Source organism: Ptychodera flava, chromosome 17 (genome assembly GCF_041260155.1).
Source record: "Ptychodera flava strain L36383 chromosome 17, AS_Pfla_20210202, whole genome shotgun sequence".
Classification (NCBI taxonomy): Eukaryota; Metazoa; Hemichordata; class Enteropneusta; family Ptychoderidae; genus Ptychodera; species Ptychodera flava.
Genome location: NC_091944.1, coordinates 25410106 through 25437331, shown reverse-complemented (window position 1 = coordinate 25437331; position 27226 = coordinate 25410106). Strand labels below are relative to the sequence as shown.

The 27226-nt window shown below is 37.8% G+C and overlaps 1 protein-coding gene across 4 annotated transcripts in view; it reads left to right on the top strand.

The window, feature by feature from the left end:
* LOC139115870 (glycine receptor subunit alpha-4-like) overlaps positions 1-27226 on the top strand; it is an 80350-nt gene that overhangs the window by 41314 nt on the left and 11810 nt on the right. For all 4 annotated transcript variants that reach the window (XM_070678271.1, XM_070678272.1, XM_070678273.1 and 1 more), the window contains exons 3-4: positions 8313-8392; positions 24658-24725. The gene's annotated coding sequence lies outside the window, so the exon portion shown is untranslated. The remainder of the gene's footprint in view (positions 1-8312; positions 8393-24657; positions 24726-27226) is intronic.

The following is a 27226-nucleotide window of genomic DNA, read 5'->3' as shown; positions in this document are numbered from 1 at the left end:
AACATGCATCTTTATTCCCATTGTTTCCTCCCTGTATGTCTTCATTTGTTATGTATGTATGTATGTATGTATGTATGTATGTATGTATGTATGTATGTATGTATGTATGTATGTATGTATGTATGTATGTATGTATGTATGTATGTATGTATGTATGTATGTATGTATGTATGTATGTATGTATGTATGTATGTATGTATGTATGTATGTATGTATGTATGTATGTATGTATGTATGTATGTATGTATGTATGTATGTATGTGTGTGTATGTATGTATGTGTGTGTATGTGTATGTATGTATGTATGTATGTATGTATGTATGTATGTATGTATGTATGTATGTATGTATGTCTGTATAAATATTATTGAATAAGCAAACAGGTGAACTCGTGAAAGCAATTATCCTCAATGTTTGTGAAACCTTTCAATTGACATATAACATGATTAAGTATTAATACTTGATGAATTAAAGATAAGAATTGATCGCTTCATTTTTACGGCAGAAATTGAAAGCCGTTAAGCACATCCATATTTTACGGGGAAATACTCATTATCATTGATAGCCAATGTTTCCATAGATCAGCTCATGCATGGGTATTCTTACTATCACCAAATGTAACAACCCTCATGTATTATATATCAACATTTAGTGAAATTCCATGCTATGTGTTTTCTATGATCTGTTACAAAACTTCGCCATCTTACCGAACTCGAAGGAGCTCTTTTTTTCTTCTAAAGTTAAATACACTTATATTTGAAGGTTTTCTTTTCAGTACAGTACTAAATCACTAGAAAGGGCCACGCGTACGAAAATCTTTGCATCTGTCTAGCTTTTTCATTTTGTGCCTACATCTTATTACTTCAGAGCCATCCGAACAATGGCACGAGAATATTTGCTCCAAATACTCCTCCAGGTCTTAAAAAAGAAACACAGTTCGCGGACGACGTATAACTCAAGCATTTTACGGGAGGGCATAAATACAGTATTTTCCGTGTTGCACGTGATGAGAGTGTACAAGATTTTGTCATTTGGGGTTTTTTTTGTGAGATTGTTTCCATGAAAATGCAAGTAACCCTTCAACTGTTAACCTTGTTCAAACCATACCATAGTCTAAACCGAATTTTGCCTTGTGTCATAAGGTTTGAAACCGACTTACGCTCGGAATATTAGTCTCCTTATGGGCGGTTGATAGTCTATTAAGGGACTAAATGAGTCCTTGGGATTGAGCATGCCCTTAAATATACTTGTACTACATCGGCTAACATAAACAAGAGAAGTTCAAGTAAGCTTTTAGTGTGCCCAATATGCACTTTGAATTCTCTTAAAATAAGAAAGAAAGTCAGTTATCTTTGTTGCGGTGCGCTTTTGTTATGAAGTATGTGTTGTGCGCTATGTTCTCTGTTCTTTCCGTTTTGTGTTTTAGTCTTTGATGGTGATGTATATCAGTGTCGTGTTATCATGTTGTGAAATTTTAAAGATAATGTGGTGAAACCTTTCTGATACGTTTGTGACTACTTTCACATTATCAGCTCGTTGTAGCAGCATCATTGCATTGTGTGAATCTGACGTCATGTTTAGGCTTGTCATTATGTTGCATGATTTGCCATAGTGATATGTTCATATTGTGAGCTCTTTGATCTTTTATGACATATGGTACATTTTTAACTCTATCATACATTGGTGGTATTCCTTTGTTTAGCTTTTGTTCTTATTCGGTATAGTTTTTTTTCTGTATTCGCCATATTATTCTCAATACGTGATATGTTCGAGTTATGTCGTACATCTTGCCATTACGTCATGTTCTATTGAAATTTCTCGTATATTGTTGTTGTTATTGTGTGCATGTGGACACCATTTTGTGGTAATACAGTGTAATTGTACTATAATGTTGTTTCCATTTTTGTGTAACATCTGGTATGTATGGTCAACATGTAATTTAGTAGTTTTGGTTTAATGTTTTTGCTATACCGCATAGTCATTCAATACTATTTTCCATAGGGTCATTATCATATTACACATTCTGGTTATTATATCATTATGCCACAGAATGACGTCATTCCGTAAGATGGCCTGATCAAACGAAGCCCTCATGTATTTGCTGTCCTCGCATTTTCCTCAAATCTATGCTCCCACAAAGGAAATAACAAAATAAAATTTGATACACACATCGATTTGTCAATGTATTTCGTGAGAGGGGTACAGAAAATAGCTATTTTTGAAATGTTACGACGCAAACACTGTGTTTGTAGTCCATCACTTCGCGGGAAAATGTACCCGTCTGCGGACAGCAAGACAGACTCAGTGTTATGAAAGGCGCCTAAATAGCGTGTCTTATTTATATGGAAGTGTAGTCTTTTAATGATGCGCTGTTGCCATGCCTTTTTTGCAGCTTTGTCTTTACGTCGTACACTCTTGTCATTATATCATGCGGTTTGGACTTTATTACGTTGTCGTGCCTCGCCTTCGAGCTAAACGGCATCTCCAAATTACGCATGCGTTGTAAGGATTTGTAAATGTCCCGGGTTTCCCAACCATGAAGACACTTCTCAACAACTGCGGGCCATGGTAACTGGACCGGGCACTTTCCCGACAACAGATTGTATTGTCAATCATGTCATTGTTGACAGATGATGACTTTGCCGACACTTGGTAAAGATTTCGGCTTGATAAAAAAAGACGAAGTGTCTAGGACCGCATGCACTCGTATCGGAGAAGGTACATGCAATTGCTTGATGGACTGTGCTGTCACCGAGTACGCCTATACAAGTCACTACAGCTGTGATTTGCATCACAGGCGCAGCCGTCAACATGACAAAAAGCCTACACACTCAGAAATATACATACTGTCCCTCAGGACAAGCCCTTCCTGTATACAGGAGTGTCTGTAGTCCAAAACTGTAAACAGGTCAGATTGTCAGTAGTCCAAAACTGTAAACAGGTCAGATTGTCAATCGTGGATTATACCGCTACAGTCATGTTTTGCAAATCACCACTAATTGTCAGAGACGTCAAATTTGACGATTCGACCCGCTTAAACCCTTGGTAAAATTATAGACGCAAGAAGACTTTCTGAGTCCTTCGTTGATAATTTCAGAGTTGGCATGGGGCATATATTATTCAATACATATGCTGACAGCAGCAATGAGGGTGGCATCTGCATTTAATTGATTAGAATCGCACGAAACTACGAGGCATGCAATGGCCAGACTCCATGCACGCACTCACTTCCTTGTGCCCCTGACAGTGTAAACAGAGAAGGTACATGCAAGTGGTTGATGGACTAATTGTCACCGAGTACGCCTATACAAAGTCAAACACAAAAATACAATTTTCGATTAGTTGGAGGTCAAACGTATAAATCGTGAACAAAACTATGAATGAGAGATTGAAAGGAGTATTTTTTTAAATCTTATCAAATACAGAAATGATTCATCACAATTGCATGTAGAGCATGAAGCTCGCAAATGACTAAAAAGTTGTCATTGAGTAGGGAAAAGGGGGATTAATAGTTTGCAAATATATTTAAAAAAATACTACATATGGTAACCATTTTTCACGTGAATATATTTTCTATGTTTGGCAAGTTACCGAAGTGTTGGTAGGCACCTAAAAATCAAAATAGTCTACGCAAGTCAAAGACTATAGATTACACTTTGTGAAAGACACAACAAACATTACAGAAAATCCTGCTGATGTGCAGCGTGCTCGGAAGGTTATATCCGATTGGCCGACTGTTACTATTAACAGCAACTTAGGGAGTTGTTTTTGTATTATTTAATTATAACGGTAAGATTCAGCCACCCGATTGGATATCAGCTTCCGAGACGCTGCACATCAGCCCAAAATTCACCAACCTAATAATAGAACGTAACGACATAATGTGCACACTACAGAACGTTATGACGGCTTTATGGAACCTCATGACAACTTTATGCCATGACAATACAATGACACGATTATACCGCATACTGTCATAACATAACGACACCACATTGTACAAGAGAATGAGAATATTGTACCACATAATGAAAAAAACCAATGGAACTCAACTCGGACTCAGTCAAGCTGTTGAGGATTTAGAGTCATAATTGTTTCTCCAAAAGGGTCTGCAATTTTCAGCAGCTAGTTTTCCCTTAAAAATCACTTTGCAATTTGTAATAAGGGTGTTCTCAGTCAAACTATACTTCCTGTTTGTCACTGTCTGGCACAAAAGTTCAACGGAGATACACGCATGGAGTGACCTCTCTGAGCTTCTTTTGCAACGTGAATCATTTTTTTTACATATTTGTCCCTCACATAACTGAGACTCCAAAAGGGCAGGTTTATTGTATTACTTTCTTATTTTTTACATATTTTCTGTTGGTGCTGAAGAAACTTTGAATAAACCTAGTATAGGCTGGACTGCCAAAGATACTCTTTATTCTATCGACTAGTTGTTTACGAATCTTTAACGGGAAAACTATTTTAAGAACAATGCCATTTCAAGCAATTTACTGCAAGCGCTGTGTACATGCAACTTTGCAATCAAATTTCTTTTTTAGGGCGGTCTGATGGTTTTCTGCCAGACCAAACCGCGTTGTGATCTAACACAATAGAAGGTCGTTTAGAGACACTGTGTGACATAAACTAAATCATAAAGACTAAATTTAGCACAAAACATGATTCCAGGCATATGGAATTTACAGAATAGTTATAGCACATATGACTTCATTCGTGAATACTTGTTCTTAACAAACAAACATTAAAGATAAACTACACTAAAGGGACCGAGACATGCGATAATTTAAACGTTTTTCTCGTCCACCGTTTCTGTGCGCTTATTGTGAAGATCATTGGTTAAAACAATGCTTTAACTGTGTTATTTTGTTGTGAAAATTGAAAATTTATTGTAAGTTAATAAAACAGCGATATTGTAAGTTAATAAACAGCGATTGCAACCATTTTGCATTTCATTGTTGATCAACATGAAGACTTTTTTTTAATGCGGAGATCTATTCGATTACCCCCTTACTTTGAACCTTGATTTTCAAAGAGATTGATTTAAATTTGTCTGGGGGATTTAAGCAAACGTTTCGAACTTCGTATAACCTTTAGCTAAAACAAACTCTCATATGGTGCAACGCGGATTCATATTGACCACAGCTTCAAAAAGTTTGTTATCCCTATCAATAGTGGATTTATTCTTAGTCAATCTGAAAAAGTATCCGTGTATAGTCATTCTCTGTTCAATTCCTATTTAGATTTACAAAACCTTGTTTCTGTCCTGGGTGGTGCCCTAAAGCACGCTCGTCTATTGCAATTTCTGTTTGCCCACTTTATTGCTTTCATAGTAGAGCTGCGCTGGGATATTTTCAGGCATCGGCGTGTAAAGTCACTTTCATGAAAAATTTCATTGACATTTACAGTAATATAGTTTTTATATGGGGAAATGATGTAGAATTTGAAAGCAAATGACGGATTTTTGTGCTAGGTGGACGCGATGAAAAACAAGAAAATACAGATTGATTTTATGGCGACGTTTTATGCGAGGTCGGGCGAGAATTCATACGCGTTCAGATGGAAAATCATGTTTATCAGATATCTTCAATTGCCACCGCTAAGATGATTATCGATTTAAAGGAAAGGGTTTCCAAGACAAATTGCAACTATTTTATCTGTGAATAACCATTAAACTATTCAGTGTGTGTAGTTATGCTGGTATTGGCCCGGCTTGGCACGCTTATCTAGATTATCCTCGGTGCCTCGTTATCTTAAAGTTTTTGAAAACCGCCCATTAAAAAGTAATACGTAACCCTGCAAAACCGAACTGGGAGGTCATCTTGAGACGCCTGCTGCTATACAGGAGAGATTATAGATTGATTTGTCGATACAGCCAGCTTATAATGTGCCTTGCATGTGAGAAAACGACAACAAAAATTCGTTGTTCGCTCATGAACCTTGTGTCGTCAGCGATATGAACGTATTTGAAGCTGCTGTAATTTCGCATTTTTTGCATGCGGCAAGGATCGTTACTTAGTATGATCTTTTGTAATAGTCATGTATATTTGCGTTCGGTTTGCCTCTCTAACACTGGATGTCAGTGGCCAATGTACCTTATTACTGGGTACATACATACTGAAGTAATACAGTTAGAGGTACCCTAGTAATGGTATCGTCCGAATTGACGTATAAAATAAAATAAAATTATTATAGTTATACAACAGGATTGTGAAAAATCCATTATCATCAATTTTGGAACAACCACAAATATGTCCGTATTGTGTAGTTTGGATCAGAGAGAGAGAGAGAGACAGAGAGAGACAGAGAGAGAGAGGGGGGGGGAGAGAGAGAGAGAGAGAGAGAGAGAGAGAGAGAGAGAGAGACAGACAGACAGACAGAGACATTGACAGACAGACAGACAGAGACAGACAGAGACAGAGAAAGAGAGAAAGAGACAGAGACAGACAGACAGAGACTGACAGACAGATAGACCACAGACAGACAACAGAGAGAGAGACAGAGAGAGAGACAGATGACTTGTATCGTCATAAGACATAATTATCCAGAATACTTACTTGGATAAAAATAATTGACTTTCCCAGGAGCAATTTATTAATTATCATATCCGATAACAGATTAATATGCCAATGACAGCAAGTTAATTGCAAAACATCGAGACGTACCCTGGACTTCATATATCAGGCTATGTGCATATTTTTGTATAACGTGTGATTAATCATGCGAAGATTGACTTTCGCATGTTCTACTTGCTGTAGAGCCATTCAGATCTCATCCTAGGTATGACGGAAGTACAGGTATAATATTTTGAATGAACGATCGAGGGTCTGGTGATCACCATACTAAGTGATAGTCAAGTCAGGAACGCATTAACAATTGAAATATCACCATGTTAAACTGAATTTCGTCTTTACACTGATCACTTTGCCACTGTTTGCTAATCTGAAGTGGAGCGTATAATGCTGAGAGAGAGAGAGAGAGAGAGAGAGAGAGAGAGGGGAGGGAGAGAGAGAGGGGGTTGGGAGACAAACAGAGAGACAGTGTGACAGATAGACCGATAGAGACAGACAAGACAGACAGACAGACAGACAGACAGACAGACAGACAGAGACAGTCATTAGTCGTGGTTAATATCTCGGTGTCCGAATGCCTGTTTGTGTTAGTCTGCCTGCAATTAATTCTCTTCGTAAATTACCATACCTCAAGGTAAAATACAAAAATAAGTCGAATAATGAAAATGAATACATAATCGACGTCACATAGGTTCCATTCCATTGCTGTAAAATGTCAACGCAAGATACCCTTGAGCAAAATTATGGCTTTTTCAGGAGTAGGTAGCATGCAAATATCGCGTATGCGAATTAGTGCTACCACGGTTGAAAAAAAAGTCAACATTTTAATTCATTCCTGTAGTGAGCCAATACCTCGGGGGGAATTACGGCGTAGGATCAGGTGCAAACGAAACTTCATAATTTGGGATAATACCGTCCAAAATTACAAAGGGCTCGATCTGTTGACTCTCAAAATCATTAGCTGTCATGAAAACCCGGTTCAAAATAACTTCCTTGTCCACCTGTGTTTGTTCCCATGGTTGCCATTTTGAGCGTCGAAATAGATTACGACAGGTATTTTTACGCAATGGCTTGTTCATCGGACTCTGCCGAAAGGAAGTTAAGGGCGCGCACTGCCACTTTTTCGAGACTTGTATCAACCGTTCGATTTCTGTACTCTGCTTTTGATAATGACATTACAAGAGAAGGAATATCAAAAGATTTATGGCTTAGTAGCACACTAAATGGTAAATCTTTTTTTTCAAATGTCCAATTAGCTACGGCGTATTAAAATGAGTCAAGTATGTGCTGCTTGTCGAATTGTGATCTGATGCCGAGATGTCTCAGAGTGTAAAGACGTGAGCTTGAAAGAATAATGTAAAATGCTGGATTATGAAATAAATCTTGTCTGATGGAATCAGAAAAAGAAAGACCCTCTTTCGCTCTCTTTAGAACTGCGAGATACCAGCCTGGGTTTCAGACAAACCGTGCTTTAACGGCTCACTGAATGAATTCTAATGTTATTGTTGCACGTACACTTAGCATTGCCAGTCTTACCTGCGTTCAGGAAAAAACGGCTGGACTAAATCAGAGCGCTTATCCCATTGCTTGGACCATCGGCAATTTACATGTCACACTTCTCCTGCACAAGTTAAACATCGACCAAGATTGTGTTATGGTCTCGGAACAAATCTTGTATAAAAGGTTTCAATAAAATTAGACATGTTTTATCGTATTTCTTGTTTCTTTCTTCTATTTCCAGTCCGTCTCTAGGGTCTGATGCCTTTGTCCTCAACAACATGCTGTACACCTATGACGTAAGGTCTAGACCAGGCAGCGACGGTGAGTATATTATGTTCAGTTCGAGGAGAGAGAGAGAGAGAGAGAGAGAGAGAGAGAGAGAGAGAGAGAGACAGAGAGAGACAGAGAGAGAGATCCTCGAGGGAAATCACTCTGTTCGATGCTAAAGAAAAGCGTTATCAATAATAACCCAATGACTTCAAGTACAAGGTAATACTATCTGTTATGAAAGTTTCATGTATCCTGCAAACTTCAGAAAGACATACAGATAGAACTGTATGTCGCTGTTCTGTCTGTCTGTCTGAAATGAGGTAAAATATATTATTATTTTGTACTTGCTGTTTGTTTATATATATATATATATATATATATATATATATATATATATATATATATATATATATATATATATATATATATATATATATATATATATATAAATAAACGACAAGTATAAAGTAAATATATAATATATATATATATATATATATATATATATATATATATATATATATATATATATATATATATATATATATACACGTTGAAGGTCCTTTCAATCATCATCCGAAATGATAAAACAAGACACTAAAACTAATTGCAGGTGTATAATGTTCAGACGTTGATCATCCGATCGGACATGGTATTTTGTTACTGCAGATTGTACGACCCTAAGATACATGACTTGGTATTTGCGTCATAATGCCTTGCAGTCAGTCCATAGTGTACACATAACGTGTCGCGGTGCCTGAATTCAAAAGAGCTGTCTCCCGTCAAACAGCGGATTACTTTATCCCGTCGAGGGAATCTATTAGTCTTCGGGCGAGGCTGAAAGGGCTAGGAGATATTTTTCTAATATCGGAACAGAGTGTTCACGCACGAATGGCTGCCATCTCCGTAGACTGATAATACAGACTCAGCGCTGACTTTCTTCCCCTGGCTATGGCTGTTGTTCTTTCAAATGCTCACCCAAGAGTGGAGTCGACTTTGTTGGTAGCCTTGCATAGTATCTGACATAGCTCATCGCGAAAGCGTTAAAGGGACAAAGTCGGTCATTTTCATGAATTTTGTTTGATACGAGATACTACTTATATTGTTTGACATGTTGAAAGATACTGAATGAATGGGTGACCATGCATATATTCGACCCCGGTTTTAGAGACGATAGACGAAACCATTGCGAAAATGAATTAATGGTCATGACCATTAATTCATTTTCGCGATGGTTTCATTTAATTTGTCTAAAACCGGGTCGAATATATGCATGGTAACCCATTTATTCAGTATCTTTCAACATGTCGAACAATATAGTTAGTATCTCGTATCAAACAAACTCATGAAAAATGGCCGACTTTGTCCCTTTAATGCCATTTGAAAGAATATACCGATAAAACATCGAAACTGCAATCGTTAATACTGATGCCGGCAAACAGCGGAAGCTGATGTTGAACACATAAACGACTAGCTCTTCCAGAAAAAAAGTTGCGTGTGTTTTCTGTGTGGTCGCAATATCTTTACAAAAATTTGGCACGCATAGTGGTATCACCTTAAGATCAAAGTCATGTTCAATGTTGCTCATGCATATACACTTTTTCCAAGGCCGATGTTCCAAAAGAAATAGAGAAATATGACGACCCCCCAAATCATTTATCTATAATAATTTTCTGAGATGTCTTCCATGATCTCAGAAGTACATCCTTTCTGTTTAACACTTTCTACGCTATACCCAGGTTTAATTATTTCCCTCGACAGTGAAGTCGGGGACGCATGCACAACTGTAGGGGACCGCGGGGACACATCTCTTGTGCGCCCGCCAATTAGCGTTATCGCTGATACCTCTTGAACCTCGATAATGTAGAATTATTTGTCCCTTTAAGGTCAAACTAGGGCAAATAAGGTGACTGGAATTTACGTAAAGGGTACGGGAACTGTCACTCAGCGGTACCGACACGTCACATACTACGCTGACCATGTTGACATGTATCCATGGTTACAATCTGTGAGATTTTATTGGAGCCATATGGCAGTAGGCTAGGGACTTTATGAGATAATAATGCAATTTTTAATGACATGGACATTCTTAGGTTCAGGAAGAACAAAATCATTTTTCACATGGAGAATTTAAATCAGTATGAAAGACAAAGTTTAAATACAAACACATATACATTTAGATGGGTCTAGATAGATAATTAAATAGATAGATACGATAGATAGATAGATAGATAGATAGATAGATAGATAGATAGATAGATAGATAGATAGATAGAGATACTATAGATAGATAGATAGATAGAATAGATAGATACGATAGATAGAATATATCTATATCTCTCTCTCTCTCTCTCTCTCTCTCTCTCTCTCTCTCTCTCTCTCTCTCTCTCTCTCTCTCTATATATATATATATATATATATATAATTGACTATGTCTAATGCACTGGATTACACGCAAAAGTGTATATATTAGCTATCTATTCATGACAATGATATGTAGTAGTGCACATTATCCGTTTCTACGAAAACTGTAAAAAATTGCGATATTTGATTACACTGTTTCCTTGAAATGAGAGAAAATTACGACCAGCTTTTAATTTTTATTGCAAGCATTTAATCCCCTTTGAAGTTATCAGTTTCCGCCAGAAAAACGAGAGATAAAAATTGATCAAAGAAGGAGATGATCAGTGTTATGAGCCGTTACTAAGTGCAATAAAACATGAACCACGATAGAGACGTCGGAAATGACAAGAGAGTGTCAAGCGGTGTCATCTTAACTCCATTTATATTTTAATGCAATGAAATTTTGATGGCCGCGATATAAAACACGGCGGCATTTCGATGTTTATTGATTGGTTTGGGAACACAACGGGGCGATTAACTAGTTATTGAAATATTATCAACCTGGTAACGTCGCTGCCAGTGCAACCACGAGTTAGATAGTAGACGCCGTTTACAAGGTCGATGGACCATTCGTGGCAACCTGAACGACTAGCACAAAAGCCCGTGACGTAAAAGCTAGGCATGATCAAGTGGTACCTACCTTTCTACCTGTTTTCTAAGCAAAACAGCGACCAACCTATTTTTCATATTACTATCCCAAAAATAATCGGCATCTTATAACCTTATCACCTGTTTGTCTGGCTATTACAAATAAATAAATAGATAAATATATAAATAAATAAATTTTAATAAATAAATAAACAAATATTAAGTAGAATTATACTGAAGTCGCTACTGAATTCATATACCTGCAATACTAATGTGATCGTCGACGGCATGCCAACCAAAGCCAAATGACCAACCTGCCTGTCCGGACAAAATACGACCACACTAATTGTAGATTTGGCTCTTGGACTACTATGCGAAACGCACTCGATCAGCCCCTTGCTTTTAAGTTTCAGCATGGCAGCCATAGAATACGCTTCACAACAACTATTCACAAATTCTCATCCAGTCATGCTTTACTTCGAGCGGTGTCACGTACGTCAACGGCAGCGGAAGTCGCAAACGTCTTCCGCTGTTTATTTTAGAGCGAAAGGCCCTTATTTTTAAAATCTGACTAGGCTCCAAAACGTTCTTTCCCCAATTTTGGATCTCCGATTCACCCCCAGCCAATCTCAAACAAGTTGAGCACACAATCATAGGCAGCGATATAGCGAAAAGCTATCTGCACTCGTGATTTCCAAATGGCGTCGGTATTTTGGATCTTTACATCGCTTTAAGGTCGATCTTCAGGTCGCCAGGACTTAATTTTGTCTGATATGAAATAAATCAGAGGCTCTACTGTAAAAAAAAGGAGTAATCTTCGCAGCTGTCTCGGATGCAGATGTATTAGTACATGTTGGCTGAGAAGTCGTAACAACCGAGCGCTAAGCCCTTGAAAATGCTTGTCAGTTTAAGCTCATGGTCTTCGCATGCATTTGACGTGATTAACGAGGGATGGCGGCAGGTGCAGTCGGGAAAACTCGCTACACTCAGGCGGTAAAAAGACGGTCATTCTATTTTAATGAAACAACAATTACCGGGCCTGAATGTACACAAAACTGGCTTATTTGAAACTTGTTATTCCGTCGTCAAAGTTTATCGATTTTGTAGTACTGATGGCATTACGGTGGACCAAAGAAAAAACCGAAGGTCACTCAGCAATAGATTGCAAGAAAAAAGACGGTAAACCATATTGATCGAGGAGTTATTTATGAGGCTATAGTATTGCTTATGAACGATTTCAGGCATATTCTGTCATCTTTGCTGTATTACATATGCCACTACCAGACGCCCAGAAATCTACGTCGCATCTCTCCCATTACGTCACCCGATCGCACGATTCCATTTCATTGCACACGATGAAGCTGGGATCTCTGAAAGAAATTGCAAGGATATCCCTCTTGAAGACGAGACAAATTTTTATCAATGTAAGACTCTTTCACCCACTCATGAACTCTTCAGAACTTTAATTATTTGATAAGAAATGCCAAAAATGATATGAAACCGGTGAAATATTAGAGACGTCCGGAAAACAATCCACAATGATATATATGTGAATTTTCTGTGTTGTAATGAAATCCTATTTATCACGCGCTTCGCTCAAAATATTGTTATTGCGATGGTTAGAGGAGCTCTGTGTAAAATATTTGCGTTGTTAGCGAGCATTGAAATACAATCCATGGAGACACGATCTGACGAACGTACTCAACACTAGAACGCTTCTGAAGACAGATATGTTTTCCTCCTAAGTCATCACCAAAACGTTTACTTTCAAAATGCGTAATCTGAGGAGGAAGTGCTGCCGGAGATACTGTCAGGACTGTAAGGATGACGAGGAATGAAATAAAAAAGACAGCAGTGCATACAATTTCGAAAATTGTGTGAGTACGTCTTGATGTGATTACGATAGGTTTTTTCTGACGCACTGGTGTCTATAAGATTAGCGTCTGTTTCAAACGAGCATACACATGGACAATTTGCATTTTTATCTCAGTTATCGACTGAAACGTGTTTGAAATGGCCTTTTTTACTCGTTTACGAGCTACGCTGAGGTAGCATGTACATTCACGCTGAATTACCTATATAACGTGATAATTGAATATGAATGCCACATAAAGCGACACACACAGTACATTGTCGTTCCTGGTGACGTGTTTTTAAAAGCATTTGTCAGCGAGAAGTGCACAGCTCTCACAGATGTACCACTTTTGCCAAGTAAAAACGCTAATACTTTAAATATAGACATTTAGCAAGCTGCCGGCGGGCAAAGTAAATTATCATATTTTTCACTTCTTTGGCAAGCTTTGTGAAACCTTTTAATGTCAGCGTCGGTCTCATACGTTCTTCATTAATTAACTTTGCTCGCCAACTAAAATATAAAAGTTACTATGAAAGATTCTGCTGGCGAGAAAATGACGCAGGGTTGTGATTATAAAATATCGTGTAGCGCACTGCGAAATTCTATTTAACGTGCCCTACGATTATCAGCGATGCTTCCCTAGTCGACCGTAGATATTTCTTTAATATGTTTCTGGCAAGACACTATACCTGCACCGCGCTATCAGAAAAGACAGGGTATTATCAAGATGGGCGAATTTCAATATGCAGCCGTTGGGAATTCAGCCTGCAACATGCCGAGCCTTCATTGAAGCGTTCGTACGTGCTGTGTGCGACCAGAGATACAATTTTTGATACATTTTAACTGACCCAGAACGTCTATCCCCCATTACAGTTGTATCGACATTGAACATATCGATGACGAAATAGAAATGTGGTTTGTTAGAAAAAAAACTTATTTAATTTCCGACTCTGATGTTGAAAAGACGGTGTTTCGGGAGACGGGTAAAAAAAGTCCGCTTGTTTACAATTTCAAAGAAAACCTCGTAATGCGTCCGGTGATGTAGAGATACGTTTGGAGAGATCAGCAAGTTTAATATCGCTCTTCCTTTAGAGTTTTTAGGAATATTAGAGTTGTCAGGAAAACGTGACTGGTTTGAAACGCTAGCTTGTGGTGATAAGCGAGCAATACATTTCCTTTAATTAATGCTCTTTATAAGTCAATATGTAACATACTGCATTCGTCATTAATCTTAGATTTGTTACATCTATACCAAGTGCCTTGGGGATCAATATCATAAATATTTAACAGAAAAATCTTTTTTCGATTTGAGCAGATGGTAAGCAAATAATGAAAGCTCGCCTGAATTCAATTAAAAGTGTGTTTGCCAGAAAATCTTCTCCATATTGGTCTCGGATCGAAGCTATAAAGCTTTTAATACAAGGTGATACATCAAATACGGATGTCCGAAAGCATAGTGTATCTTTAGTCACTGATAGGGGAAACGTATACAGTTATCGGAAATATTCAGTTCGCTTCTTGTCCAACGGTCAAAAACAAGATATCAAAGTCTTCAGTTTCCACAGTCATTTTGTGTTCACATATAACCCAGTTTGCCTGGGTTGCATTTAGGAAATTTTAGAAAAATTGTTAGGATAATAATGTTCTTTTTTGAATGACAAACACGTTTCCAAATCAGGTTGTTTTATGAATGGTTTAAACTTCATGACAGGATAATATGTTATTAAAACAGATGCCAATATAATTTCAGATATTTCAAAATTAACAAATGTTAACAGCATAAAACCTCAACCTCTAACAGCCGAAATCTTGACCAAAAGGTATAAAAATAAACGCTTCAAAAAGTTTTGTTGATAGTGTTTTGGACAAACTTTCAGTTGAATCTACAAAAGATTTCTCTAACCCTTTGAGCGCCAACGTCAATTTTTCTCAACTTTATAAAATATATCACAGTCAATTGTTCTCAGATTTTTACCAAAATTTTGATAAAAAACTGTAGCCAATAAACCATGATGTCCTTTTGGTCTAAAATTATAAAGGAATTCAGAAAAAATCCTAAAAGATTGGTAAAATGTGGCAGTAAAATTTTAGTGGGAAAAATTACAGCACTCAAAGGGTTAATATAATTCTTACAGTGGTCGTAGGATTCCGCCAGTTGCTTTTGTTCTGTTATATAATTTGGTCGATTTTTCAAAGAGCGAGCTATCATGTGTTTGGGATGTTGCTGCTATGTAAGCATGTATACATGTACGTCAATCAAATAGAGTAGCTACGGTTAATGTTGCAGTGAGGGTTTTGCAAAACAGATATTCTCCAAAATGAACAGTAAACATATCCAGATGTTCCTGTATAGCTGTGGCAATTTAATATACAATGTATACTGTTTGTGCACCTTAACATATGGACTTTAATGACTGAAATTTCATTTGTAAACAAGGTGGTCAACAAGAAAGCTGACAATATAAAGCGGAACATGAAATCATATTCGAGTCAAACAGTCTCTATTTACACCATATGGCTGGCACCGGCAGTTTCGGGGCACGGGCACATTTTGCTTCTGAGAAAAAAAAATATAGCGCTGTTGGGTAGTGGTTTCCAATGTGTAATTGTCTTTAAAGGCCAGTGAAATTGATCGTAAATTGCGCATACTTTCACTGTCGTCCCATAAATACCAAGTAAGATTTATGCTAGCCGTCTGTTCTCGTCTGAAGGTCAGTCAGTGCTTAATGTCTTGATGACTGTGTAAGATTATGCCATATATATCTGTCTTTTTGGCATCCAGCATTTCAGATAATTCTTTATCGAACAGTTCAGCCGTATTTCAAGGTCTCAATATACAAACTTCGGATGACGCACTGTGTGATGATAGGAAACAATACCTCATCCCACTCCCTCATTGTTTAAACTGCTACCGGACAATTAAAGTACACATTAAGGTAGTACGCGCTTCACACTTGAAAGACTTAGATTTTTTGCTCAAACTTTCCTCCACGGCGCTTTAAACAATTCTCTTGATATATCAAGAATAAAATCATGGGTCACAACGCAAATTTTCCGTACTACAGAAACAAATTATCTAACATTTACCGATATTTGAAATTCAAAATGGCTGCCACCCCTGTGCTAACTCTATCATGAGTGAAAATCACGTTTTTGATTTTCACATAACGAAGACGGTGAAAACTTTACTTATTCCATGAGCTTTAAAATAGTTCTTGGCAATACATGTGTCCGCTCTTCCTATATGCATGTTGTTTATTGACACCAGTCAGTATGAGTGTAAGCAGATATGTGTTTGAATTGAAAATAAGTGTATTCATGAAGAGAGATCAACTGTAGCTGTGACATTAATGCTTGTAGCCATACAATAACATATCATGATTGGATGAATAACACGGTGGTTTTATGGCAGGCTGCATCGCGTTATCACATATCGACTGACAATGCTAGTGGCGCTTCGCAATGTCTTACCTATTAACTCATGCTTTCAACCTTCACGAAGACACGGATCAATTAGAGATCGCGCTGTGAGCCATTTCTACGACTGCGCTAAACGCACCCGGCCGCTATTCGTTTAAAAATACTGAAGGTTGTTTGTTGCTTTCGAAATTTACGCGCCGCAATAAGCCTGCCACGACCGACACCGACGTGTCCGCAGTTCCAAAGTGGCTGCAACGTCAGTTGCGTTTAGCAATGGCGAATATTTGCACTCAAATGACGCAAATACCGTAGATGAGAAAAGATGAAAATATTTCTATAAATAACAAATTGGCGTCATCTGAAGGTTTCGGGGTAGTTTTCTGTGGCGTTATTTGATAGGCGTAAGCGTTGTTGCGTAACCCGATAGGCTTGTGCGATAATAAGGACGTTTAAATGTTTCTAATGTCTCGTTCGTTTGAACAGCACACCGTTTCATAGGCATCGGCTTCAAAATCGTATTATATTATACCATTCTGATTGGACGAGAGCTCATGCCACCGACGCTAAAATACTGTTTTAGCAGTGGTAAAACGGGCCAGCATTTTCGAAAACTGCCCAGTCGGTGCTTTTGAACTTACCCATCCAAACTAAATCCTAAGCAGTCAGCTTCGTTTCGAAGACCGTAGCCAAAATTTCGATACACAGAGATAAAGCGCATGGGTCTTTAACTCACCTCTTGGTGGAAATGAGTTGAGGTCGATGATGAAAGACATCTCTGAAGCTGTACATTTGCCGGATGTGATGTACACAATGCAAATCATTGCATACCGGGCAACAGCGCACCGTGCACTTTGCTTGATTCAGCGGGAGTCAAGACACGGCATACCGCTCTTTAAAATGAAACTAGTATTCGTTCATAAACAAATGAAATGACAGTAACGGTATGTCAGATATTCTTTCCCAAAAGTTTGAGCTGTACCAGACCGGGGTGTTCTAACGATGTAGACCAAGAGGTTAAAAATACCAATGCGATGACTTCTGGCCACTACGACGAAAGTTGACATTAGATGCAACGAGCGGTGTCGACGTCCAGCTCTCGCTTAATCAGGCAACACACTCTGCACAACTATTTATCACAGTTGCAGTTTAGTCATCCAACGTCTGGATTATTTCAAAACTGCACCGTATCGTTAGTTCAATTAACGTCCAAATTATTCATCAAATACAGGACCTGTAACCTCACCGTAGCACCTCTAAATGTTGCAACCGTCGAAGCAGACGGTACAGAACGAGACAAATTTGTTTATAGTATGCCAAAAACAGCCAGGACTATGGTTCCTGTGTAAATTTACGAAAAATTGTTACCTTTTTTGATTTGAACTCTTGAACCGTTATCTGTGTCTGTAACAGGTAGTTTTTAGGGGCCGTGGATAATTAAAACATGCGCACGGTAAACAAAACTCCCCGAAACGAAAGTTTGGAAGGCTAGTGCGAAAATCCAACCAAGCCTCATTCTGTGTCTGCATACCAACAATCGGTAATTACGTCGTTTTGAAATCACGCATACGCTACTGACATCCCCTCCCCCCGCATACTCCCTCTAAAATTAATGTCTGTTCAGCGTCAACTCAACAATTACGAAACCAATAGACGGAATGATTTTGGTACAATTCGCTCCATATAGCACTCGTCTATTGGCTCGTGCTATATGTCGCGCACGGTACCAAAATCTCGTGCAGAGGGGGTTATACTGTCACTGTTTCATTCCAAGGAGCAACACAACGATCGATGATATTGAAAAAAAAATATCGTATGGTGTTGTTGATTCGTCACTTATCAACCTCATATTTGAACGACAATAACCTACTGCATGTACTCATATATTGTGTTTGCGCTTGCTAGTCATGTATAGTATGGCTTGTTAAATTTGACATTTGGTATATCACTCATTGTGTTCAGTAATGTTGTTTGCTTATTTTTCCATAAACCACAATATTGGTCATTCCGTTGAAATCTGCCATAGCCGGCATGTTATTTTTACAACATTAGGTACTGAAACCTAGCGTGTGCGCCCAGCTTAGAAAGGCTTGCTCGAACGAGATTCGTTCTCTATAGTGCAGAACATTCAATGAAATAGAGTAGGAAATTAAAATGCGTTCCAATGTATTTCGGCGAGATCTCAATCGGATATTGTCGGCTTGACGCGCACGGAGCATTTCATTCTATCAACTACCTGTTTAGAACCAATAAAGAAGTAATTTCGCTGAGAGGACCATGCAGTCCAATCTATCAAAACCGACGAACGTGACTAATATGGTGTACATGCTGCTGGTAATTATTACAAAATTGCGGTGACGACGATCCAGTAGCAAACTCTACAAACACGCGGCGCATAATTTGCAAACATTATCATGTTCTTTGTGTGTTTTCTCACAAATTGCAATTGACTGTTTACACACTAGCATTATGAAGTATGCCAAGCGCAGTCGGGTCAGGCAGAGAAAAAAAAGTCACTAGAACGCTTTTTCAGAATTGAAGAATAGAGCGTTACAGTTCCTCCTTAAGCTTCATCAAGCGTAGATTTTAATGTATTTTTCATTAATTTTATTTCGTTTGTTTATTAAACTCAGTTTCTTGTTGTGTTCCAAAAGTCGGACCGTGGACTGTAAAGTGTTGGTGTTGACATCCGAATAGTAGTCAGCCCCTGCATGTAAGGTACCACTCGAATGCGCCTCGAGGTGATATTCGGAATCTCAAACTTTCATAATTCTTTGCTGATCCACCGCTTGTGTGGGCTCATTTTAATGCTCTTAGTGTAATAAACCTATCACCGTCTTATTTTTCCGAAAAGCGAAAAGTCTCTTTTTCCGCATAGAGTTAACACAGGGATGGCGGCCATTTTGAATTTCAAATCTCGGTAAATCTTGGGTAATTTGTTTCTCTAGAACCAGAATTTGCCCGGTGACCCCGGTTTTTCTTCTTAATTTTGAAAGAGAATGGTTGAAGTATTACACGAGCAAAGTTTGAGAGAAAGTTTAAGTCTTTCACTTTCGAGGCGCATACTACCTTAAAACGCCATATCAGGCGTTTCCCAACATTCTGGTCACGTGGAGGAAATGTCAATATAACATTGCTCTCGAATGTCCTTCAACGTTGGTAAGAGTTATAGTATATATAAGGTGACCGTTTAAAATTGCATGCTGGCTACTCATCAATATATTTATTTGTCCTTTATTTTTTCTTCTCTTTTAAACGACATGATGATACGTAACGATGATATAAAAATGACAGAAATGTTGATGATAATGTTTGAAAGCAATGTCACTAGGGAAACTGCACGTTGACTCTTGTTGGTAGGATTAAAGCTTGGTTTATTGATATTGCTGGCGATCACACAATCATAGCGTTCAAGTTCAAAATTCAACATAATGTGGAAATAATCAGCCTAGTGATGCCGCTCTTCCATGACATTCACAATTGCAATCTTACGCATGCGTACCTTGCTACGAATAAGAAAGCTCGTCAGCGTGGAGGGTGTTTCATAGCTGAGGATTTTACACTGTTTCGAGAGGAATTCGGAAAATTCAAGCCATAGAACAGAAGGGTAAACGATCGCTCGACCTCTGTTAATTTGTTACCGTCGAACCGATCTCCCAGCAGGGAGTTCAGCAAAGCAGCGCGTATCTTCATCAATCGATAACGACTTGCGAAAGGGCAAACAGGGCTATATATTTTCAAGTAAGAATGGCACAAGCAATTCCATACCGCATTAAATGTCCAATAGTCCCGCGTATATCGCCTACGATTGACTGGCTGTTCAGAGGTGCTTTTTAGTTTGGTATTTCAGAAGCTCCTGAAACATTTTGATGTCACCATTTGGTGGCGTCATCATACGTATTCGAGTCAAATCCATTTGACCACAACTCTCATTGAAATGAAGATATTTGTCCCTTCGGTACGTCACGAGTCATATTTCTTTTAAAGAGTCTCAGATACTGACTCCTTTTTAATTAATCGCATCAAATAAATTGTGGGTTCATAAGCAAATTCCCTGGAGTTTCAAGGATGTAAAAGTCGTCGGATTTGAATAATGTATCGTAGTGCAGACATCTTACGATGTGCTCTCTGACACCGTCAAAATGTCCACTTTTTACAGAAGTGGCATCTGCTCCACTCCATCACAATAATTAAATCTTTCATAGTAAAAGACGCGAGCAGCAGTCAGTAAGCATGAGAAGTCAACCAAACGCGAAAGCGCGCGTTCAGGCCACGCACACTTTAGAAGTGCCTGTTACACTAATCTGACTATACAGCACACGAAATCAAACATGCACATACATGCGCATAATACAATACAATGAAGTCAGACGCCTTGATTTCAACACAAACAAATATTACTTTTGATTCAACTGTGACTAATTGTGACTCATTTATAACATTTAACCAAACCTGTTGACACAAAGTAGTGTAGTTTTAATCAGATCGAAAAGAGTTATATAGACAGGTGTGTAGTACAGTAACAATGTTGAACACTTGTGTTAGGACAATATTGATTACTGTGTTTTCTCCACACGGCTTTTGCTCGTGATGGGGTAAAAAGTTGCCGGACGAAAATTTACGCAATGCTGTATGTAGTATCAGGCATAACTTGATTTAGACAAATGTCAGCCCCGTACTATTCCGTTGCATGGTGTCGCCTAAAACGATACGACCACCAACGGACGACGTAGCTAAAATTTTTGAAATTTTTTTTTATTCTTTTCGATAAGAATAGTTTCTTTTTTCCACTTCCACAATATCTGTGAAAATGCATGCCCAACTAGTCACCACAGCCCGCACAAACGTTGTATAATTCACTCGTGTATTAATGTCAATAATAATGTTGGCTAGTTGTAAAAAATGACACCACATATTGTGTTGACAAGTGTCTGGCAAGGCTAATTACTTTAATAGCATAATTAAGGGAGAAAAACCTTGTTTAATAGTTCTGAACACAAGTATTACACATAAATTACCGCTATTGTTCCATAAATTAATAAATGGGGTACAGAGAGCAGTGACTGTCTTCATTGAACGAAATCATGTTGTCTTCACCATTATAGTGTCGACTTGTGATTAAACATACGAGTGTTCTGTTCATTTTAACATGCTGTTCTGTGCATCATTCTGTGCACATGCAGCGTTTAATTAATGCGAAATGCTACTGAAAACTGTAGTTGCCCTAGACAACAAGCTAAATGGATAAGGTGTTAAATGCCAAGGACAACATAACGCACGAGAAAACATAATGATTGTGATGCAAATGCGCAAGACAAATTCATCTTAGTTGCACAGAACAGCATGTTCATTTCACAAGAGGATATGTTAAATACACAGGACAGCAATAAAATAAACAGTCAAGACAACATGATTTTTAGTTCAATATGGCGACCACTGACTTCCACATTAAAGCGTTTAAATGTAAAGTTGTTCGGTACAAGGACGCTTGCGAAATAGTCTCCTTGTCATAATCTGTACACAAACCAGAGATTGTCATATGACCATAATTCGCATAGCAATTACCAAGCTCATAAGCAACTGAATATGCAACCTAATAACGTATTAGGGATATAAAGGTGAAAGCAAGACTAATTCCGTATACTGCAGGAGCATAATGACAGCTTATCTTGCAACGGGAATTTATTTTGCACAGGATTAGAGTTGTAGTTGTTGGTTTATTACTAATTATCCGAGAGATTTATGTCTTGATGTGGAAGTTAGAAAGGATAATAATTAACGTCCGGGAAAAGGATGTACTTGCCTTGGTTGTGCGACATTACAAGGTGACATATAATTGAACGAAATGCTATATTCAACGCTTGGAGGATTGGATACTATAATCTGTACTAACCTTTTATACTTTGATGGATATAATAAATAAATGTTTTTCAGTTACAAGCTTTTTCGTGTTATTTATCAGGGCTTTCTTGTGGAATGACGTTTGTGGTATGGAAGACACATATGGTCCCTAAAATACCTTCCAAAAACTGGATTGTACATTATGTGAAAGTACCGTTGCGATAGCCCCTCATATAGAGTTCAATGAACGTACTACGTCTGCAATTTACGGCTACACTCGTTATACGCTCGCTTTGTGCAGTGTACGTATTAATCTACTAAGTATAGGGAGTGCATTTATTTCCGACGACGGCAACCTTTATAATTAATATGTAAGGTTATAAACCTTCACAACATAGGCAGTCTCATTTAACGCAGTCGGTTGATTTGTACACTCTGTATGCTCAGACTAAGGACAGTTATGCACAAAATCTAATTTTATACTAATGTCCATAACGGCCATAGGAAAATTGAGAATAACCCAATAGCATGACTATCAATAAATGTCAGAGAAGAGAACAGGCTGAATATATATTCGCTTGATTTCTAACTATTGCCGGAAGTGGTCTTTAAACGTCAAAATTGTTCACAAATAACATGAATCTCGCGAATTGACTCACTATAGCTTTCTCTATTTTAATTTCATAATCTGGTTTACGTCTTTCAATGGAGGTGTGAAGTCAATTGAAGCTTCAAAACTCATGCACGATAGTCTTTATCTACGTTATCGCTTCAATTTTATCTGGAGGACTTTAAGCTCAGAATGCATTGAGCGGTAATATGAATTATGTGCTTTTCAAATGAAAGTCAATTTTTGATTTAAAAACTAATGCAATCCTATATATATAAATTTTATTATATTGAATGCACAGAGAAAGTGTCAACACATAAAAGGCATCACATAGGAGGGTTCTATCACTTTAACAGAGAAACTTTCACTTTTTAGTCTCGGGGCTATAAACAATTCATGAAAGGTGCGCGCGACCACGATTACGAGACCCCTGTTACCGGCATTCTGAGGAACAGCATCAATCGTGTTCTGATCAAATTAGTCGTGAGTATCTACGTGATAATCTCCTCACGCCGATCAGGATCATCAAATGGACCGCTGAAAGTGCAACCTTGTTCTTTTATGACCTGCAACCTTGCAAGAAATCATTCTATGCATAGTAAACAAGACGCTGTACATATAGCACTAGAACATACATACGTACATACATACATACATACATACATACATACATACATACATACATACATACATACATACATACATACATACATACATACATACATACATACATACATACATACATACATACATACATACTGTAAGAAAGTAAGCACACAAACTCGTTCTTGTGTAAAAAAAACGCACCTGTCATATTGTACATGATAAAATTTTACTACATCAACATTGTCTGCAGCCTCTGCTTATCCTTTATGTGTAATTGAAATAAAATCATCGCAAATATTTTGGCGCACTCACCATGCTGCTTGAGAAAAGAAAATTGTGTGTGCATAGCTTGTTATTCAATATCATAAAACTCGTCGAAATGATCTATCAGTACGATATTAAACTTGTTTCAAACATCATTTTAATCATCCCGACCTCTCCAATGTTTACTCGTATTCCCACGGGAATAATAAAACACGTTACTGTGAGACAAGAAAAACAAGAACATAAAATGCTTGGCAAATGTTTGCTGTGTTGTATGAAAGTGACGCCGCCGACTTGGGAACTTGATACTACCAGCAGATGTACTTCGTATTTTAAGAAACAATAGCAATAATAAGCGTCGGAATCATGTTACACACTCGATAATTAATATTTCTAAACAATGTGTTTGTAAGACGGGTCGATAACCTTATTGCGTCAATGTCATGCCACATTAGACGGTTGACAAATAATCAAAACGCGAAACCAAAAATGAATTTAGCTCTGAGAACGAACGCCGTCTTTCTGATATATCTTTTTGTGTATTTTGCCGACTTAATCAGTCGAAAAAAAATATCCAATTAAAACACATATGACTGTTAAACAATGTGTCTGTCATTGGAAGCAGTTTGTCTTTTGCCCTTTCTCTTTATATCTGAAGGACGGGCACTGAGCCGGCATTTTACATTTTTGCGGCCGTGTTTTCATTTGCTTGTCTATTTTTTTTCTCATCAGGCCCGCCGGTAACAATATACATGACCGTTGAGATTGTCTCGTTTCACTCGGTCTCAGAAAGCGATATGGTAAGTATAAGCTGCCACGCACACTTCTCTTTTCCACCAAATTAACTACTGCTACTCACGTTTGCCAGGGTATTATGTTTTATTACAGTAAGCCTACTTGCAGTTCCTGCGAAGTGTCAGAAATACAGCTGTGTCTTTGGAGACGAGTCCCCGGTATTATGTTGTAACCCTCGAAGGCCTTACTCCCTGGTAAAACAAATACCCGAACTGCCTCTGTAGGGTTCATGTTAAAACGACTTAACGCTGAGTATGCTAGGTCTTCTAAAGATATTATACCGATTCCCATTGTCCAGGGCCATTAATGTTTTTGTAGCTTAAAAAATGACGGGGTCAAAGTAGGTTTGAATACGTCTGTTTATGGGTAAACAATCGTTCTTACATCCATTTGTTTTTGTTCATTTGTAATAACTGTCAATTTTGCTCGTGTATTCTTTTGGACCGCTTGGAAGTCAAGGACTTTTTTATTTTGTTCATGCACAAATAGCTTTCTATCGCGAGAGTTTTCTATATGCTATTGTTCATCCGTATTTTTAATATATACTTTTGGTTTACTATTTGTATCAATACACAAAAAATTAAACTGAAAAATGTACGTTCGCCCATAGAACGCTAATGTAAACATTTTTTGTAAACCTAACAATACCAGAATTCTTTAACTGACATAAAACAATAAATACGCGCTAAACAACTTCAAATCATTACCTGTAAAAGTCACAAAAATTACGGCGAACCGCGCAAGTTTTTGTTTTGGAGAAAGAAATGAACAAACTATACCGATACGTTAATTCCAAAACAGCTTCTGTCCTTTTGTCAAATCTTTGAAGAAAATTTAATTTTGGATTTCTACAAAACAAAACTAAGTAAACAAAATGAAAACTTACAAACGAGTCTCAACAAGCTGTACACTAGAAAAATAGCGCAACAAATTTAAAGAGTCTTAAATGTCTGTTCAAAAGGCGAACTCTCATCTTAATGTTAATTCTTTAGATTGGCTAACGGTATTATATTATTATGCGAAGCGTCCCTTCGAAAGATTTAACCCTTGCCCTTTGAACGCCTACTATACGTGAACCTGAGCACTTAAAGCTACATCATGTATGTTCTATCAGGACTGTTCTTCGACATCACAGGTATGGTGTATGGTTATATATATATTACAGTTTACTTGCACTAGAGCGCGTGCGTACTAGGTATTTGCAATGCAGTGCAAAAACCGAAAGAATGTTGCCATAACCATATGCTAATGAGCACGGGTAACCGGCATTATTTTTGTTTGTAAGCAACTATTATTTTGAAAACAAACCAAAAATGCTTGTCTTCCTGCTCGCGAAAAAGCTCTACGGCGTGGAAGATTTTACTGACATACAACCGATTAATATAATAGCGTGAAAAATTTGGCGTCATTCAAACTATCACATCTTGTTAAATATAATCACACTTCCACCAACTTCAGCTTCTTGAGACAACTTCATTGGTGGTTGTATGCAATTTTAGAATGTTAATTTTAGGTGAATTCGGATTCATAATGGTGTTAAAGTATCATATCAGCGTGTAAGTCAAGCCAATTCGTCGTTTTTATCAGACGAGTGCCAACGTCAGCAGAGGTAAAAAATATTAAGGTCTACAGTGCTAAAAAGGGCCCCTTAACTAACTTAATGCGGGGACAGAGAACATTTAGATGGCAGGAAAACCCTAGTTCAATGATTAAATACATGGACATAATTGCAATAGTAGTGTAAACGTTTGAATGTCGCTTTTAGGAAGGCCATATTAGAGTATTTTGCTTGCACTTTGCCAAATCAGCGTTGTCACTTTTTGTCGTCTGCGTCGCTCCCATAGCCGAGTACGCATACTATTTATCCTTCACGTCAACAATGGTAATGCTCGTCACAGAATTTCTGTTCGACAGCGATCGCTCAATATTTAGATTCTGTTTTCTCCATTTTTGTCCTGCAACTACAGAGGAAACAACTTTTGACTTTATAAAATCAAATGTTGATATGACAATAGCAATAATCTCGATCAGACGGATACACTCCATTCGAAGTGTATCTCCACTCCGCATAGGAATATCGCCTAGCGGTTTGTGTGATATACCACGCGTTATTACCTATATCGTGTGTATCCGCCTGCGGCAGGAGTTAATTCTTAAATCCTTTACAAATGTAGTACGATGACTTCTTTCACGCACTCATTTCGTGTATCGATGATTACGGACTACACATCACAATACATGTGGATGAATTTATGGTAAGAATTCGCCGTAACATTTCAATATAATACACTGGTGATTTTAATCATATGGGTTTCCTTTGAATAAATTTATTTCAATTTTACTTTAATAAGGACCACTCGCAAGAAGACCATCTATCCCCATGTCGTCGATTTAGATGTCATTTATCTCAAAAAAGTTATTTCCAAAAGATGAAATCTTACTGCTGGCGGCAACATATGAATCAGTCTGTAGGCAAGGTCTTCAAGTTCAGAGACAGTCATCAAAA